Here is a 15414-nt window from a genome sequence, read left to right on the forward strand (position 1 = left end):
CTACTGTCTTTATTATATTATGACAGACCAGCCAGATCTACTGTCTCTATTATATTATGACAGACCAGCTAGATCTACTGTCTCTATTATATTATGACAGACCAGCCAGATTCTATTATATTATGACAGACCAGCTAGATTATATTATGACAGACCAGCTAGATCTACTCTCTCTCTATTATATTGACAGACCAGCTTGATCTACTGTCTCTATTATATTATGACAGACCAGCTAGATCTACTGTCTCTATTATATTATGACAGACCAGCTAGATCTACTGTCTCTATTATATTATGACAGACCAGCTAGATCTACTGTCTCTATTATATTATGACAGACCAGCTAGATCTACTGTCTCTATTATATTATGACAGACCAGCTAGATCTACTGTCTCTATTATATTATGACAGACCAGCTAGATCTACTGTCTCTATTATATTATGACAGACCAGCTAGATCTACTGTCTCTATTATATTATGACAGACCAGCTAGATCTACTGTCTCTATTATATTATGACAGACCAGCTTTATCTACTGTCTCTATTATATTATGACAGACCAGCTGACAGACCATTATATTATGACAGACCAGCTAGATCTACTGTCTCTATTATATTATGACAGACCAGCTAGATCTACTGTCTCTATTATATTATGACAGACCAGCTAGATCTACTGTCTCTATGTCTCTATTATATTATGACAGACCAGCTAGATCTACTGTCTCTATTATATTATGACAGACCAGCTTTATCTACTGTCTCTATTATATTATGACAGACCAGATCTACTGTCTTATATTATGATCTACTGTCTCTATTATATTATGACAGACCAGCTAGATCTACTGTCTCTATTATATTATGACAGACCAGCTAGATCTACTGTCTCTGTCTCTATTATATTATGACAGACCAGCTAGATCTACTGTCTCTATTATATTGACAGACCAGCTAAATCTACTGTCTATTATATTATGACAGACCAGCTAGATCTACTGTCTCTATTATATTATGACAGACCAGCTAGATCTACTGTCTCTATTATATGACAGACCATGACAGACTCTATTATATTATGACTAGCTAGATCTACTGTCTCTATTATATTATGACAGACCAGCTAGATCTACTGTCTCTATTATATTATGACAGACCAGCTAGATCTACTGTCTCTATTATATTATGACAGACCAGCTAGATCTACTGTCTCTATTATATTATGACAGACCAGCTAGATCTACTGTCTCTATTATATTATGACAGACCAGCTAGATCTACTGTCTCTATTATATTATGACAGACCAGCTAGATCTACTGTCTCTATTATATTATGACAGACCAGCTAGATCTACTGTCTCTATTCTATTATATTATGACAGACCAGCTAGATCTACTGTCTCTATTATATTATGACAGACCAGCTAGATCTACTGTCTCTATTATATTATGACAGACCAGCTAGATCTACTGTCTCTATTATATTATGACAGACCAGCTAGATCTACTGTCTCTATTATATTATATTATGACAGACCAGCTAGATCTACTGTCTCTATCAGACCAGCTAGATCTCTATTATATTATGACAGACCAGCTAGATCTACTGTCTCTATTATATTATGACAGACCAGCTAGATCTACTGTCTCTATTATATTATGACAGACCAGCTAGATCTACTGTCTCTATTATATTATGACAGACCAGCTAGATCTACTGTCTCTATTATATTATGACAGACCAGCTAGATCTACTGTCTCTATTATATTATGACAGACCAGCTAGATCTACTGTCTCTATTATATTATGACAGACCAGCTAGATCTACTGTCTCTATCTATTATATTATGACAGACCAGCTAGATCTACTGTCTCTATTATATTATGACAGACCAGCTAGATCTACTGTCTCTATTATATTATGACAGACCAGCTAGATCAGACCTATTATATTATGACTAGATCTACTGTCTCTATTATATTATGACAGACCAGCTAGATCTATTTATATTATGACAGACCAGCTAGATCTACTGTCTCTATTCTATTATATTATGACAGACCAGCTAGATCTACTGTCTCTATTATATTATGACAGACCAGCTAGATCTACTGTCTCTATTATATTATGACAGACCAGCTAGATTGTCTCTATTATATTTATGACAGACCAGCTAGATCTACTGTCTCTATTATATTATGACAGACCAGCTAGATCTATCTGTCTCTATTATATTATGACAGACCAGCTAGATCTACTGTCTCTATTATATTATGACAGACCAGCTAGATCTACTGTCTCTATTATATTATGACAGACCAGCTAGATCTACTGTCTCTATTATATTATGACAGACCAGCTAGATCTACTGTCTCTATTATATTATGACAGACCAGCTAGATCTACTGTCTCTATTATATTATGACAGACCAGCTAGATCTACTGTCTCTATTATATTATGACAGACCAGCTAGATCTACTGTCTCTATTATATTATGACAGACCAGCTAGATCTACTGTCTCTATTATATTATGACAGACCAGCTAGATCTACTGTCTCTATTATATTATGACAGACCAGCTAGATCTACTGTCTCTATTATATTATGACAGACCAGCTAGATCTACTGTCTCTATTATATTATGACAGACCAGCTAGATCTACTGTCTCTATTATATTATGACAGACCAGCTAGATCTACTGTCTCTATTATATTATGACAGACCAGCTAGATCTACTGTCTCTATTATATTATGACAGACCAGCTAGATCTACTGTCTCTATTATATTATGACAGACCAGCTAGATCTACTGTCTCTATTATATTATGACAGACCAGCTAGATCTACTGTCTCTATTATATTATGACAGACCAGCTAGATCTACTGTCTCTATTATATTATGACAGACCAGCTAGATCTACTGTCTCTATTATATTATGACAGACCAGCTAGATCTACTGTCTCTATTATATTATGACAGACCAGCTAGATCTACTGTCTCTATTATATTATGACAGACCAGCTAGATCTACTGTCTCTATTATATTATGACAGACCAGCTAGATCTACTGTCTCTATTATATTATGACAGACCAGCTAGATCTACTGTCTCTATTATTATATTATGACAGACCAGCTAGATCTACTGTCTCTATTATATTATGACAGACCAGCTAGATCTACTGTCTCTATTATATTATGACAGACCAGCTAGATCTACTGTCTCTATTATATTATGACAGACCAGCTAGATCTACTGTCTCTATTATATTATGACAGACCAGCTAGATCTACTGTCTCTATTTATATTATGACAGACCAGCTAGATCTACTGTCTCTATTATATTATGACAGACCAGCTAGATCTACTGTCTCTATTATATTATGACAGACCAGCTAGATCTACTGTCTCTATTATATTATATATGACAGACCAGCTAGATCTACTGTCTCTATTATATTATGACAGACCAGCTAGATCTACTGTCTCTATTATATTATGACAGACCAGCTAGATCTACTGTCTCTATTATATTATGACAGACCAGCTAGATCTACTGTCTCTATTATATTATGACAGACCAGCTAGATCTACTGTCTCTATTATATTATGACAGACCAGCTAGATCTACTATTATTATGACAGACCAGCTAGATCTACTGTCTCTATTATATTATGACAGACCAGCTAGATCTACTGTCTCTATTATATTATGACAGACCAGCTAGATCTACTGTCTCTATTATATTATGACAGACCAGCTAGATCTACTGTCTCTATTATATTATGACAGACCAGCTAGATCTACTGTCTCTATTATATTATGACAGACCAGCTAGATCTACTGTCTCTATTATATTATGACAGACCAGCTAGATCTACTGTCTCTATTATATTATGACAGACCAGCTAGATCTACTGTCTCTATTATATTATGACAGACCAGCTAGATCTACTGTCTATCTATTATATTATGACAGACCAGCTAGATCTACTGTCTCTATTATATTATGACAGACCAGCTAGATCTACTGTCTCTATTATATTATGACAGACCAGCTAGATCTACTGTCTCTATTATATTATGACAGACCAGCTAGATCTACTGTCTCTATTATATTATGACAGACCAGCTAGATCTACTGTCTCTATTATATTATGACAGACCAGCTAGATCTACTGTCTCTATTATATTATGACAGACCAGCTAGATCTACTGTCTCTATTATATTATGACAGACCAGCTAGATCTACTGTCTCTATTATATTATGACAGACCAGCTAGATCTATTATATTATGACAGACCAGCTAGATCTACTGTCTCTATTATATTATGACAGACCAGCTAGATCTACTGTCTCTCTATTATATTATGACAGACCAGCTAGATCTACTGTCTCTATTATATTATGACAGACCAGCTAGATCTACTGTCTCTATTATATTATGACAGACCAGCTAGATCTACTGTCTCTATTATATTATGACAGACCAGCTAGATCTACTGTCTCTATTATATTATGACAGACCAGCTAGATCTACTGTCTCTATTATATTATGACAGACCAGCTAGATCTACTGTCTCTATTATATTATGACAGACCAGCTAGATCTACTGTCTCTATTATATTATGACAGACCAGCTAGATCTACTGTCTCTATTATATTATGACAGACCAGCTAGATCTACTGTCTCTATTATATTATGACAGACCAGCTAGATCTACTGTCTCTATTATATTATGACAGACCAGCTAGATCTACTGTCTCTATTATATTATGACAGACCAGCTAGATCTACTGTCTCTATTATTATATTATGACAGACCAGCTAGATCTACTGTCTCTATTATATTATGACAGACCAGCTATTATGACAGACCAGCTAGATCTACTGTCTCTATTATATTATGACAGACCAGCTAGATCTACTGTCTCTATTATATTATGACAGACCAGCTAGATCTACTGTCTCTATTATATTATGACAGACCAGCTAGATCTACTGTCTCTATTATATTATGACAGACCAGCTAGATCTACTGTCTCTATTCTACTGTCTTATATATTATGACAGACCAGCTAGATCTACTGTCTCTATTATATTATGACAGACCAGCTAGATCTACTGTCTCTATTATATTATGACAGACCAGCTAGATCTATTATGACAGACCAGCTGATCTCTATTATATTATTATATTATGACAGACCAGCTAGATCTACTGTCTCTATTATATTATGACAGACCAGCTAGATCTACTGTCTCTATTATATTATGACAGACCAGCTAGATCTACTGTCTCTATTATATTATGACAGACCAGCTAGATCTACTGTCTCTATTATATTATGACAGACCAGCTAGATCTACTGTCTCTATTATATTATGACAGACCAGCTAGATCTACTGTCCTATTATATTATGACAGACCAGCTAGATCTACTGTCTCTTTATATTATGACAGACAGACCAGCTAGATCTACTGTCTCTATTATATTATGACAGACCAGCTAGATCTACTGATCTACTGTCTCTATTATATTATGACAGACCAGCTAGATCTACTGTCTCTATTATATTATGACAGACCAGCTAGATCTATCTGTCTCTATTATATTATGACAGACCAGCTAGATCTACTGTCTCTATTATATTATGACAGACCAGCTAGATCTATTATATTATGACAGACCAGCTGATCTACTGTCTCTATTATATTATGACAGACCAGCTAGATCTACTGTCTCTATTATATTATGACAGACCAGCTAGATCTACTGTCTCTATTATATTATGACAGACCAGCTAGATCTACTGTCTCTATTATATTATCACATCCCAGCTAGATCTACTGTCTCTATTATATTATGACAGACCAGCTAGATCTACTGTCTCTATTATATTATGACAGACCAGCTAGATCTACTGTCTCTATTATATTATGACAGACCAGCTAGATCTACTGTCTCTATTATATTATGACAGACCAGCTAGATCTACTGTCTCTATTATATTATGACAGACCAGCTAGATCTACTGTCTCTATTATATTATGACAGACCAGCTTTATCTACTGTCTCTATTATATTATGACAGACCAGCTAGATCTACTGTCTCTATTATATTATGACAGACCAGCTAGATCTACTGTCTCTATTATATTATGACAGACCAGCTAGATCTACTGTCTCTATTATATTATGACAGACCAGCTAGATCTACTGTCTCTATTATATTATGACAGACCAGCTAGATCTACTGTATCTATTATATTATGACAGACCAGCTAGATCTACTGTCTCTATTATATTATGACAGACCAGCTAGATCTACTGTCTCTATTATATTATGACAGACCAGCTAGATCTACTGTCTCTATTATATTATGACAGACCAGCTAGATCTACTGTCTCTATTATATTATGACAGACCAGCTAGATCTACTGTCTCTATTATATTATGACAGACCAGCTAGATCTACTGTCTCTATTATATTATGACAGACCAGCTAGATCTACTGTCTCTATTATATTATGACAGACCAGCTAGATCTACTGTCTCTATTATATTATGACAGACCAGCTAGATCTACTGTCTCTATTATATATGACAGACCAGCTAGATCTACTGTCTCTATTATATTATGACAGACCAGCTAGATCTACTGTCTCTATTATATTATGACAGACCAGCTAGATCTACTGTCTCTATTATATTATGACAGACCAGCTGGATCTACTGTCTTTATTATAATATGACAGACCAGATAGATCTACTGTCTCTATTATATTATGACAGACCAGCTAGATCTACTATCTTTGTTATATTATGACAGTCTAGCTAGATCTACTGTCTCTATTATAACATGACAGACCAGCTAGATCTACTGTCTCATTTATATTATGACAGACCAGCTAGATCTACTGTCTCTATTATATTATGACAGACCAGCTTGATCTACTGTCTCTATTATATTATGACAGACCAGCTATGTCTACTGTCTCTATTATATTATGACATACCAGCCAGATCTACTGTATCTATTATATTATGACAGACCAGCTAGATCTACTGTCTCTATTATATTATGACAGACCAGCTAGATCTACTGTCTCTATTATATTATGACAGACCAGCTAGATCTACTGTCTCTATTATATTATGACAGACCAGCTAGATCTACTGTCTCTATTATATTATGACAGACCAGCTAGATCTACTGTCTCTATTATATTATGACAGACCAGCTAGATCTACTGTCTCTATTATATTATGACAGACCAGCTAGATCTTATGACAGACCAGCTGTCTACTGTCTCTATTATATTATGACAGACCAGCTAGATCTACTGTCTCTATTATATTATGACAGACCAGCTAGATCTACTGTCTCTATTATATTATGACAGACCAGCTAGATCTGCTGCCTCGCTAAATCTACTGTCTCTATTATATTATGACAGACCAGCTACATATACTGTCTCTATTATATTATGACAGACCAGCTATGGCACCCTGGTTATTCCCTATGGCACCCTGGTTATTCCCTATGGACCCTGGTTATTCCCTATTGCACCCTGGTTATTCCCTATGGCACCCTGGTTATTCCCTATGGACCCTGGTTATTCCCTATGGCACCCTGGTTATTCCCTATGGCACCCTGGTTATTCCCTATGGCACCCTGGTTATTCCCTATGGCACTCTGGTTATTCCCTATGGCACCCTGGTTATACCTATGGCACCTGGTTATTCCCTATGCACTCTGGTTATTCACTATGGCACACTGGTTATTCCCTATGTCACCCTGGCTATTCCCTATGGCAGCCTGATTATTACCTATGGCAACCTGGTTATTCCCTACGTCACTCTGGTTATTCCCTATGAATCCTGGTTATTCCCTACGTCACTCTGGTTATTCCCTATGGACCCTGGTCGAAAGTCATGCACTATAAATGGAATTGGCTTCCATCTCTCTTGGTCTCTCTCTCTCTCAATTCAATTCAATTCAATTCAATTCAAGGGGCTTTATTGGCATGGGAAACATGTGTTAACATTGCCAAAGCAAGTAAGGTAAACAATAAAAATTAACAGTAGACATCACACATACAGAAGTTTCAAAACAATAAAGACATTGAAAATGTCATATTATATATATATATATACAGTGTTTTTACAAGGTACAAATTTGAAAGGACACAAGATAAAATAAATAAGCATAGATGTGGGTTGTATTTACAATGGTGTTTGTTCCTCACTGGTTGCCCTTTTCTCGTGGCAACAGGTCACAAATCTTGCCGCTCTGATGGCACACTGTGGAATTTCACCCAGTAGATATGGGAGTTTTTCAAAATTGGATTTGTTTTCGAATTCTTTGTGGATCTGTGTAATCTGAGGGAAATATGTCTCTCTAATATGGTCATACATTGGGCAGGAGGTTAGGAAGTGCAGCTCAGTTTCCACCTCATTTTGTGGGCAGTGAGCACATAGCCTGTCTTCTCTTGAGAGCCATGTCTGCCTACGGCGGCCTTTCTCAATAGCAAGGCTATGCTCGCTGAGTCTGTACATAGTCAAAGCTTTCCTTAATTTTGGGTCAGTCACAGTGGTCAGGTATTCTGCCGCTGTGTACTCTCTGTGTAGGGCCAAATAGCATTCTAGTTTGCTCTGTTTTTTTGTTAATTCTTTCCAATGTGTCAAGTAATTATCTTTTTGTTTTCTCATATTTTCGTTGGGTCTAATTGTGCTGCTGTCATGGGGCTCTGTAGGGTGTGTTTGTGTTTGTGAACAGAGCCCCAGGACCAGCTTGCTTAGGGACTCTTCTCCAGGTTCATCTCTCTGTAGGTGATGGCTTTGTTGTGGAAGGTTTGGGAGGATATTTTTGCAGAATTCTGCGTGCAGAGTCTCAATTTGGTGTTTGTCCCATTTTGTAAAGTCTTGGTTGGTGAGCGGACCCCAGACCTCACAACCATAAAGGGCAATGGACTCTATGACTGATTCAAGTATTTTTAGCCAAATCCTAATTGGTATGTTGAAATTTATGTTCCTTTTGATGGCATAGAATGCCCTTCTTGCCTTGTCTCTCAGATCGTTCACAGCTTTGTGGAAGTTACCTGTGGCGCTGATGTTTAGGCCAAGGTATGTATAGTTTTTTGTGTGCTCTAGGGCAACAGTGTCTAGATGGAATTTGTATTTGTGGTCCTGGTGACTGGACCTTTTTGGAACACCATTATTTTGGTCTTACTGAGATTTACTGTCAGGGCCCAGGTCTGACAGAATCTGTGCATAAGATCTAGGTGCTGCTGTAGGCCCTCCTTGGTTGGCTCTCTCTCTCTCTCTCTCTCTCTCTCTCTCTCTCTCTCTCTCTCTCTCTCTCCCTCTCCCCTGTCCTCTCCTCTCTCAATTCATTTCAATTTCAGGGCTTTATTAGCATGGGAAACATATGTTTACATTGCCAAAGCATGTAAAGTAGGTAATAAACGAAAGTGAAATAAGCAATAAAAAATGTTATAGTAAACTGTACACTCACAAAAGTTCTCTCTCTCCTTCTGTCTCTCTCCTTCTGTCTCTCTTCGCGCTCTCTCTCTCTCTGTCTCTCTTCGCGCTCTCTCTCTGTCTCTCTTTCGCGCTCTCTCTCCCTCTCCTCTCTCTCTCTCTCTCTCTCTCTCTCTCTCTCTCTCTCTCTCTCTGTCTCTCTCTCTCTCTCTCTCTCTCTCTCTCTTTTCTCTCTCTCTCTCTCTCTCTCTCTCTTTCTCTCTCCCCCTTTCTCTCTCTGTCTTTCTCTCTTCTCTCCCCCTTTCTCTCTCTGTCTTTCTCTATTTCTCCCCCCAACTCTCTGGCTGAAGTCTGGTTTCTAGTTCCTAAACTTGCCAGAACCTTCATCTTGGCAGGATGCCAGAAACCCGAGAGAGACAGAGGATAGAGGGAGGAGGCGGTGGTGAACAGCCAACAGTCACACTACAGTACGCAGGATTCTCTTCCTCGGTTTTCACAAACATTCAGCCAGTAATATATACCATGTCATCTCATCGGAGGAGTGTGATTGAAAAGATTTAGTCTGGGACCAAAATGGGTAGGATCCTATCACACCTGTCTGTCCCACTCTGTCCCAGTAGGAGGTGGTCTGTGGGTAGGATCCTATCACACCTGTCTGTCCCTGACTCTGTCCCAGTAGGAGCTGGTCTGTGGGTAGGATCCTATCACACCTGTCTGTCCCACTCTGTCCCAGTAGGAGGTCTGTGGGTAGGATCCTATCAAACCTGTCTGTCCCACTCTGTCCCAGTAGGTGGTCTGTGGGTAGGATCCTATCACATCTGTCTGTTCCTGACTCTGTCCCAGTAGGAGCTGGTCTGTGGGTAGGATCCTATCAAACCTGTCTGTCCCACTCTGTCCCAGTAGGAGCTGGTCTGTGGGTAGGATCCTATCACACCTGTCTGTCCCTGACTCTGTCCCAGTAGGTGGTCTGTGGGTAGGATCCTATCACACCTGTCTGTCCCACTCTGTCCCAGTAGGAGCTGGTCTGTGGGTAGGATCCTATCACACCTGTCTGTCCCTGACTCTGTCCCAGTAGCTGGTCTGTGGGTAGGATCCTATCACACCTGTCTGTCCCTGACTCTGTCCCAGTAGGTGGTCTGTGGGTAGGATCCTATCACACCTGTCTGTCCCACTCTGTCCCAGTAGGAGGTCTGTGGGTAGGATCCTGTCACACCTGTCTGTCCCTGACTCTGTCCCAGTAGGAGGTCTGTGGGTAGGATCCTATCACACCTGTCTGTCCCACTCTGTCCCATTAGGAGGTGGTCTGTGGGTAGGATCCTATCACACCTGTCTGTCCCTGACTCTGTCCCAGTAGCTGGTCTGTGGGTAGGATCCTATCAAACCTGTCTGTCCCTGACTCTGTCCCAGTAGGAGGTCTGTGGGTAGGATCCTATCAAACCTGTCTGTCCCTGACTCTGTCCCAGTAGGAGCTGGTCTGTGGGTAGGATCCTATCACACCTGTCTGTCCCTGACTCTGTCCCAGTAGGAGCTGGTCTGTGGGTAGGATCCTATCACACCTGTCTGTCCCACTCTGTCCCAGTAGGAGCTGGTCTGTGGGTAGGATCCTATCACACCTGTCTGTCCCACTCTGTCCCAGTAGGAGGTCTGTGGGTAGGATCCTATCAAACCTGTCTGTCCCTGACTCTGTCCCAGTAGGAGGTCTGTGGGTAGGATCCTATCAAACCTGTCTGTCCCTGACTCTGTCCCAGTAGGAGCTGGTCTGTGGGTAGGATCCTATCACACCTGTCTGTCCCTGACTCTGTCCCAGTAGCTGGTCTGTGGGTAGGATCCTATCAAACCTGTCTGTCCCTGACTCTGTCCCAGTAGGAGGTCTGTGGGTAGGATCCTATCAAACCTGTCTGTCCCTGACTCTGTCCCAGTAGGAGCTGGTCTGTGGGTAGGATCCTATCAAACCTGTCTGTCCCACTCTGTCCCAGTAGGAGGTCTGTGGGTAGGATCCTATCAAACCTGTCTGTCCCTGACTCTGTCCCAGTAGGAGGTCTGTGGGTAGGATCCTATCAAACCTGTCTGTCCCACTCTGTCCCAGTAGGAGGTCTGTGGGTAGGATCCTATCAAACCTGTCTGTCCCTGACTCTGTCCCAGTAGCTGGTCTGTGGGTAGGATCCTATCACACCTGTCTGTCCCTGACTCTGTCCCAGTAGGAGCTGGTCTGTGGGTAGGATCCTATCACACCTGTCTGTCCCACTCTGTCCCAGTAGGAGGTGGTCTGTGGGTAGGATCCTATCAAACCTGTCTGTCCCACTCTGTCCCAGTAGGAGCTGGTCTGTGGGTAGGATCCTATCAAACCTGTCTGTCCCTGACTCTGTCCCAGTAGGAGGTCTGTGGGTAGGATCCTATCAAACCTGTCTGTCCCTGACTCTGTCCCAGTAGGAGGTGGTCTGTGGGTAGGATCCTATCAAACCTGTCTGTCCCTGACTCTGTCCCAGTAGGAGCTGGTCTGTGGGTAGGATCCTATCAAACCTGTCTGTCCCACTCTGTCCCAGTAGGAGCTGGTCTGTGGGTAGGATCCTATCACACCTGTCTGTACCACTCTGTCCCAGTAGGAGCTGGTCTGTGGGTAGGATCCTATCACACCTGTCTGTCCCACTCTGTCCCAGTAGGAGCTGGTCTGTGGGTAGGATCCTATCACACCTGTCTGTCCCTGACTCTGTCCCAGTAGGAGGTCTGTGGGTAGGATCCTATCACACCTGTCTGTCCCACTCTGTCCCAGTAGGAGGTCTGTGGGTAGGATCCTATCAAACCTGTCTGTTCCACTCTGTCCCAGTAGGAGGTCTGTGGGTAGGATCCTATCACACCTGTCTGTACCACTCTGTCCCAGTAGGAGCTGGTCTGTGGGTAGGATCCTATCACACCTGTCTGTCCCACTCTGTCCCAGTAGGAGCTGGTCTGTGGGTAGGATCCTATCACACCTGTCTGTCCCTGACTCTGTCCCAGTAGGAGGTCTGTGGGTAGGATCCTATCACACCTGTCTGTCCCTGACTCTGTCCCAGTAGGAGGTGGTCTGTGGGTAGGATCCTATCACACCTGTCTGTCCCACTCTGTCCCAGTAGGAGGTGGTCTGTGGGTAGGATCCTATCACACCTGTCTGTCCCACTCTGTCCCAGTAGGAGGTCTGTGGTTAGGATCCTATCACACCTGTCTGTCCCTGACTCTGTCCCAGTAGGAGGTCTGTGGGTAGGATCCTATCACACCTGTCTGTCCCACTCTGTCCCAGTAGGAGCTGGTCTGTGGGTAGGATCCTATCAAACCTGTCTGTCCCACTCTGTCCCAGTAGGAGCTGGTCTGTGGGTAGGATCCTATCAAACCTGTCTGTCCCACTCTGTCCCAGTAGGAGCTGGTCTGTGGGTAGGATCCTATCACACCTGTCTGTCCCTGACTCTGTCCCAGTAGGAGGTCTGTGGGTAGGATCCTATCACACCTGTCTGTCCCACTCTGTCCCAGTAGGTGGTCTGTGGGTAGGATCCTATCACACCTGTCTGTCCCACTCTGTCCCAGTAGGAGCTGGTCTGTGGGTAGGATCCTATCACACCTGTCTGTCCCTGACTCTGTCCCAGTAGGTGGTCTGTGGGTAGGATCCTATCACACCTGTCTGTCCCTGACTCTGTCCCAGTAGGAGGTGGTCTGTGGGTAGGATCCTATCACACCTGTCTGTCCCACTCTGTCCCAGTAGGAGCTGGTCTGTGGGTAGGATCCTATCACACCTGTCTGTCCCTGACTCTGTCCCAGTAGGAGGTCTGTGGGTAGGATCCTATCACACCTGTCTGTCCCACTCTGTCCCAGTAGGAGGTCTGTGGGTAGGATCCTATCAAACCTGTCTGTCCCTGACTCTGTCCCAGTAGGAGCTGGTCTGTGGGTAGGATCCTATCACACCTGTCTGTCCCTGACTCTGTCCCAGTAGGAGGTCTGTGGGTAGGATCCTATCACACCTGTCTGTTCCACTCTGTCCCAGTAGGAGCTGGTCTGTGGGTAGGATCCTATCAAACCTGTCTGTCCCTGACTCTGTCCCAGTAGGAGGTGGTCTGTGGGTAGGATCCTATCACACCTGTCTGTCCCTGACTCTGTCCCAGTAGGAGCTGGTCTGTGGGTAGGATCCTATCACACCTGTCTGTCCCTGACTCTGTCCCAGTAGGAGCTGGTCTGTGGGTAGGATCCTATCACACCTGTCTGTCCCACTCTGTCCCAGTAGGAGCTGGTCTGTGGGTAGGATCCTATCTAACCTGTCTGTCCCACTCTGTCCCAGTAGGAGCTGGTCTGTGGGTAGGATCCTATCACACCTGTCTGTCCCTGACTCTGTCCCAGTAGGTGGTCTGTGGGTAGGATCCTATCACACCTGTCTGTCCCTGACTCTGTCCCAGTAGGAGCTGGTCTGTGGGTAGGATCCTATCACACCTGTCTGTCCCTGACTCTGTCCCAGTAGGTGGTCTGTGGGTAGGATCCTATCACACCTGTCTGTCCCTGACTCTGTCCCAGTAGGAGGTGGTCTGTGGGTAGGATCCTATCACACCTGTCTGTCCCTGACTCTGTCCCAGTAGGAGCTGGTCTGTGGGTAGGATCCTATCTAACCTGTCTGTCCCACTCTGTCCCAGTAGGAGCTGGTCTGTGGGTAGGATCCTAATCACACCTGTCTGTCCCTGACTCTGTCCCAGTAGGAGGTGGTCTGTGGGTAGGATCCTATCACACCTGTCTGTCCCACTCTGTCCCAGTAGGAGCTGGTCTGTGGGTAGGATCCTATCACACCTGTCTGTCCCTGACTCTGTCCCAGTAGGAGGTGGTCTGTGGGTAGGATCCTATCACACCTGTCTGTCCCTGACTCTGTCCCAGTAGGAGCTGGTCTGTGGGTAGGATCCTATCACACCTGTCTGTCCCTGACTCTGTCCCAGTAGGAGGTGGTCTGTGGGTAGGATCCTATCACACCTGTCTGTCCCTGACTCTGTCCCAGTAGGAGGTCTGTGGGTAGGATCCTATCACACCTGTCTGTCCCTGACTCTGTCCCAGTAGGAGCTGGTCTGTGGGTAGGATCCTATCACACCTGTCTGTCCCTGACTCTGTCCCAGTAGGAGCTGGTCTGTGGGTAGGATCCTATCAAACCTGTCTGTTCCACTCTGTCCCAGTAGGAGCTGGTCTGTGGGTAGGATCCTATCACACCTGTCTGTCCCACTCTGTCCCAGTAGGAGCTGGTCTGTGGGTAGGATCCTATCACACCTGTCTGTCCCTGACTCTGTCCCAGTAGGAGGTCTGTGGGTAGGATCCTATCAAACCTGTCTGTCCCTGACTCTGTCCCAGTAGGAGGTCTGTGGGTAGGATCCTATCACACCTGTCTGTCCCTGACTCTGTCCCAGTAGGTGGTCTGTGGGTAGGATCCTATCACACCTGTCTGTCCCTGACTCTGTCCCAGTAGGAGCTGGTCTGTGGGTAGGATCCTATCACACCTGTCTGTTCCACTCTGTCCCAGTAGGAGGTCTGTGGGTAGGATCCTATCACACCTGTCTGTCCCTGACTCTGTCCCAGTAGGAGCTGGTCTGTGGGTAGGATCCTATCACACCTGTCTGTCCCACTCTGTCCCAGTAGGAGCTGGTCTGTGGGTAGGATCCTATCACACCTGTCTGTCCCTGACTCTGTCCCAGTAGCTGGTCTGTGGGTAGGATCCTATCAAACCTGTCTGTCCCTGACTCTGTCCCAGTAGGAGCTGGTCTGTGGGTAGGATCCTATCAAACCTGTCTGTCCCTGACTCTGTCCCAGTAGGAGCTGGTCTGTGGGTAGGATCCTATCAAACCTGTCTGTCCCACTCTGTCCCAGTAGGAGGTCTGTGGGTAGGATCCTATCAAACCTGTCTGTCCCTGACTCTGTCCCAG

At 43.4% G+C, this 15414-nt stretch overlaps 1 pseudogene; it reads left to right on the top strand.

The window, feature by feature from the left end:
* LOC135547713 (protein FAM124A-like) overlaps positions 1 to 15414 on the top strand; it is a 622546-nt pseudogene that overhangs the window by 193112 nt on the left and 414020 nt on the right.

The sequence above is a fragment of the Oncorhynchus masou genome, chromosome 10, assembly GCF_036934945.1.
Source record: "Oncorhynchus masou masou isolate Uvic2021 chromosome 10, UVic_Omas_1.1, whole genome shotgun sequence".
NCBI lineage: Eukaryota > Metazoa > Chordata > Actinopteri > Salmoniformes > Salmonidae > Oncorhynchus > Oncorhynchus masou.